Raw genomic sequence first — 6,000 nt, forward strand, 5'->3', positions numbered from 1 at the left:
CCCTCCCACTCCCCCAAATACCCCTACCTCCTGACTACCCTCCTGACGAACCAACCACCTCCCCATCGCCCGACTACCCTCATACCTCTCCCCCAATCCCCCCGATTAGCCTCCACCCCTCCCCCGAATACACCCCAGGCGCCCTGACTACCTTCCCAACCCCCCTGACCTCCTCCCGCCCACTGGCTGACCACCCGACCTCCCAGCCCCATCCTACATACTCCCCCCACCCCCAACCCATCCTACCCCCCTGACCCACCCTACTGCTCCCTTACCTGCTATCCTACCCACTTATGTAATACACCTAACCTTCTCCCTGGCTTCTCAAAGTGCATTTAAACACACTAGGGCCCTTAAAACTGACCTGGTTTACAGCAACTAGTGCTGGAAAAGGGGGTTGTGGCTTCACGTCCCCCAATGCTGCTGCCCTCCACTGGAAGAACGTGGGGACCAGGTACGCTGTCCATTTCTCACCAGGTCTAGGTCGGAGGTCCAGGTGAAAAATGTGCAGCTCCTAACCTGGGTAAGTAAAAAGGAGCGGAATGGCAATCTGACTGTGATAGCCACTCCTTGGCAGCTCTGACCCATTATTTGATCAAAATTTATCACATAATCAATTATGGAATGCCACTCATCTATGTCTGTCAGCTGGCGCTCAATGTGATACAGACAGTTATACCTGAAGGACCAGGATTGGCCTTTTCTCCCACCACTGCAGCTATAACAACCAAGTCTCATTTGTTGATTGGACAGGAGGCTCCATCATCATTGTACATCCAATCAGGATGCACCAAACCGAATTGCAATGGAATTTGTCCTTGTTTAATATAGGCAAAACCCACAACGATCAAATATAAAGCTTAATGTCAGCAAAATCATAATTGACGTCTGAACTAGTTTACTTTTTGATTCCAGCTTATTTTGGCCACCCCTGACCCAACACGGGTACTCATCCTTGGACAAAGTCCCTACTGTCAACATTAGCTGTGGCTCAGTTGGCAACACTCTCAACTCTGAGCTAGAAGTTTGTGACAAATCCATTGCAATTTGGTTTGGTGCATTCTGATTGGATGTCCAGTGACTTGAATACAAAATCTAAGCCTACACTCCCAATATCATACTGAGGGGAAACTCCCTTGGAAAGGTTAGTCTTGTTTCACTCTGGAAACTGTTTCAGGACAATTTAAACACCTGGAGTTAAGGTTGGCTCAAAGCCAAAGTTAATTTCACACAGATGCTAAGCTTTTAGCAAGAAGCACAGGTAGATAAAGTACTTGGAATCTCTGAGTGTGACATGGCCCAGATACAGGAGGGGAGGGTGGGGTGGCAGGTACAAAATGGGTGGATGTTGAGAACAGAAATAATTAAATGATTCCTTTGTTGTTTGTTTAAAAATAAATGGAAGTTTTAGTTGAACTTGGTTTGGTTGGTTGGCCAATGTTCTAATGATTATCATCAGTCTTTAGCTGTGCTGTTAGGTTTGTGGGTCCCTTCAAGGGCTTCGTTAAATATGACGTTATGCATAATTGCTAAGAATTTAGGATATTTATTTTTTGAATCATCAGTATATTTATACCTTGTGCAATGTTTTTTCTTTCTCTTATTTTTTTTCATCCAGATTCTACAATTTACAGGTTTAGGGACTTGCAATGTCAGAAAATAGTTTTATTTTAATGCCATTCTGACCTGCTGGGTAATTAACTCCAGTTAAAATATAATGTAGTTATTTAGCGGACAAATTCATAGCTCCCCTGAAAGTGTTCAGCATTTTCGCTCCTAATCTCTATTCAGTGCCCCAGTATTCTGTGAAAGCACACCTGAATGGGAGCATTGGGTGAGGACACTATCAGGCCTGACTGTGATGGCCCCCTTTACAGCTAAAAGGGCTGCTGACATAGAGCCTTTTTAGGTTCACATATGGACGACAGTCTCTTGGGTGAGGTAAATGTTGCAAATGGTGCCCATGGAAATATGTGTCAACAAGGAACTCCTGCTCTCGAGAGAAGATGGGAGAAGATTGATGAAAAACAAACCAGATTTGAATCTGCAAAAAGACTGTCTGAGTTCAGGAACTGGGTGGAGTAGGTGGTCGATGTACTCTTATCTTTGACAAGTGCCATAAACGTCATGCGCTCTGGATCTTTATTGTATGGCTGATGTAGAATCCTATAAATGTTTTCTCTGGAAACTGTGATGTAGCTTGTAATGTGTTCCTTTTTATCCTAACTATTGGTTGGGCCTCAGCTGGAGTAATGTATTCAATTCTGGGCACCACACTTTAGGAAAAATATTGTTACGATCATCACAGAGACTTTTAAACAGAAATTCAAATTTCCAGTTAATAGCTGAAAGGATGACATGACAAGATTTCACTGTAACAAAAGGCTAAAAGCACTTTCTAACTAAACACTGTCTTTGTAGGCAACTTATAATTTAAACTACAGAATAGAATACTCATCTTCATATTTTTACCAGAACTGAAGAAACACCCTTCATAGGTACACATTATATGTCATTTATTGAGACATTCAATTCTCCTAGGATCGATACAAAATGATTCTTAACTCCCAAGAGTTTACTTCTGTTCTTTTCCTTTCTCAGCCTGGTAACTTCTAAGCCCAGAACTGTCCCTCACGGTAAGAGTATTACTGGAGATCCTCCATCTAACACAAGCTAGGCAAATCTTCCAGCTTTATTTTAGCTCCTCACAAATTTGGTCTTTTCAATCCAAGCATGAGCTTCCACCCACATTCTGCTGTGGTGAGTCATAGAGACTTTCGGTCTCCAGCTGCTCTCTCTCTCCCGGATCCTGGTAGATTAACCTATCTGTGATATTCAGTGATATTTAGGAAAGCCTGTAACACAAATATTGCAATAGCTTCTTCCATACCTTTCCCATCTCAAAGCTGATTATCATGCCAATGTGAATCATATGAGCCTTGTATCCAAGTGGAGGTGCTGTTTAGCTATCCTTGAGAGCTCAACTCTATTCCATCTTGGAACTAAATGGACAGTTTAAGGCACAACTGTTTACAACCCAACATTTTCTACACTGTTTTGGAACTTTGGAGAACTACAGTCTCTCCACTTTAGCACACAGACTGCTGCCATTGTTTCATAAACACCATGCACTTTCTTACCAGTGACACAATGTGGACATCCTTTAATTTCTAACAATCAAACCAACCAACTTGCTGTCAGGTAGACTTCAGAGCAAGCCACATGACCCCCTTCATTTTATCTTAAACACACAGTCCAAAAATATTACAATCTTAAAAACCTCATAATTGTAACAAGGCAACAAAGCCTTGGTAAGGATGCAAAAGAAATTTTCTGGAGTGGTACTGGGAATGAGAGGTTTCAGTTATCTGGAGAAACTGGGGTTGTTCTCCTCAGAGCAGAGAAGGTTAAGAGAAGATTTATTAAAAGTATTCAAAATTATGAAGGACTTTGAAGAGTAAATACAGAGGTGGTGTTTTCACTGGCTAGAGGTAACCAGAGGGCACAAATTTAAGGTAATTGGCAAAAAAAAACTAGGGGAGAGGAGGAGTTTTTTTTAAGTTGTGATGATCCGGATTGCACTGGTGGTGGAAGCAGATTCAATAGTAACTTTCAAAAGAGGATTGGATAAATACTTGAAAAGGACATGGCTATGGAGAAAAGAGCATGGGGAGATAGGCCAATTGGAAATCTTTTTCAAAGAGCCAGCACAGACATGGTGGGCTGAATGGTCTAATACCATGCTGTATGATTCTAATTGCAAGACATGTTTAAACAAATCTTATAATGTAGCATCAGTGGCCCCAGGTCTGCTTTCACGTTCCTCTTGACCCATTGAGTTATCGCCATGGTATCGATGTTTAATCAGCTTCTCTCACTAACTGATCTTCAGCCTCCTTTTGCTCACTGGCTTCGAACAATTCTTAATGAAAACTTCTTCAGCCCGTAGGCTCTTAGGAGACACTGCATGCACACAAGGCTAATTCCTTCTCAGTGAGGAGTGAACTGAAAATCAGCACAGACACGCTCAGCCAAGTGAATCCTCACTCACACACACACACACACACAAACACATGTGAATCCTCACACACACAGACAGAAACACACGTGAATCCTCACACACACACACACACACACACAGGTGAATCCTCACACACACACACACAAACACATTTGAATCCTCACACACACACACACACGTGAATCCACACACGCACACACACACGTGAATCCTCACACACATACACACACACGTGAATCCTCACACACACACACAAGTGAATCCTCACACACATATACACGTGAATCCTCATACACACAAGTGAATCCACACACACACACACACACATGAATCCTCACACACAAATACAAGTGAATCCTCAAACACACACCCACACACACACGTGAATCCTCATACACACAAGTGAATCCACACACACACACGCATGAATCCTCACACACACACACACATAAATGTGAATCCTCATACACACAAGTGAATCCTCACACACACACACACACACACACACACACATGAATCCTCACACACACATAAAGTGAATCCTCACAAACGCACAAGTGAATCCTTACACACACACACACACACACGTGAATCCTCACACACACAAAGTGAATCCTCACACACACAAGTGAATCCTCGATCACACAAACTCAAGTGAATCCAAACAGATACACACACACAAGTGAATCCTCAAACACATACACACACGTGAATCCTCACACACACATGTGAATTCTCACACACACAAGTGAATACTCACAGACACACACACAAGTGAATCCTCACACACACTCACACACACAATTGAATCCTCACATACACACGCGAATCCTCACACACATACAAGTGAATCCTCACACACAAGTGAATCCTCACACACACACGCGAATCTTCACACACACACACGTACACACTATTGTATCCTCACACACAAATTGAATCCTCACACACACAAGTGAATCCTCACACACACATCAGTGAATTCTTACACACACAAGTGAATCCTCAAACACACACACCCGAACCCTCACATACACACACACACACACGTGAATCCTAACACACACACGTGAATCCTCACACACAGACACAAACACACAAAGTGAATCCTCACACACACGCACATCCTTACACACACAAGTGAATCCTCGCACACACACACACAAGTGAATCCTCACACACACATGCGAATCCTCACACACACACACGAGTGAATCCTCACACACACACAAATGAATCCTCACACACACAAGTGAATCCTCACACACAAGTAAATCCTCACACACTCAAACATACACACATGAATCCTCACACACACGTGAATACTCACAGACACACACAAGTGAATCCTCACACGCACATGCAAATCCTCACACACACACACACAAGTGAATCCTCACGTACACAAAGCGAATCATCACACACACGCGAATCCTCGCACACATACACATGTGAATCCTCACACACACATATAAGTGAATCTTCACACACACACGCGAATCCTCACATACACAAGTGAATCCTCACACACACACAAGTGAATCCTCACACACACACACACAAGTGAATCCTAACACACACATGTGAATCCCCACACACACACACACAAACACACAATTGAATTCTCACATGCACGCGAATCCTCACACACACACAAGTGAATCCTCACACACACACGTGAATCTTGACACACACACACATGCGAATCCTCACACACATACACACTAGTGTATCCTCACACACAAATTGAATTCTCACACATACATCAGTGAATTCTTACACACACACAAGTGAATCCTCACACACACACACCCGAACCCTCACACACACAAACACACAAGTGAATCCTAACACACACATGAATTCTCACACACACTCACAAAGTGAATCCTCACATACACACAAGTGAATCCTCACAGGCACACACACAAGTGAATCCTCACACACACGCGAATCCTTGCACACACACAAGTGAATCC

This window comes from Carcharodon carcharias, chromosome 8, assembly GCF_017639515.1.
Source record: "Carcharodon carcharias isolate sCarCar2 chromosome 8, sCarCar2.pri, whole genome shotgun sequence".
NCBI lineage: Eukaryota > Metazoa > Chordata > Chondrichthyes > Lamniformes > Lamnidae > Carcharodon > Carcharodon carcharias.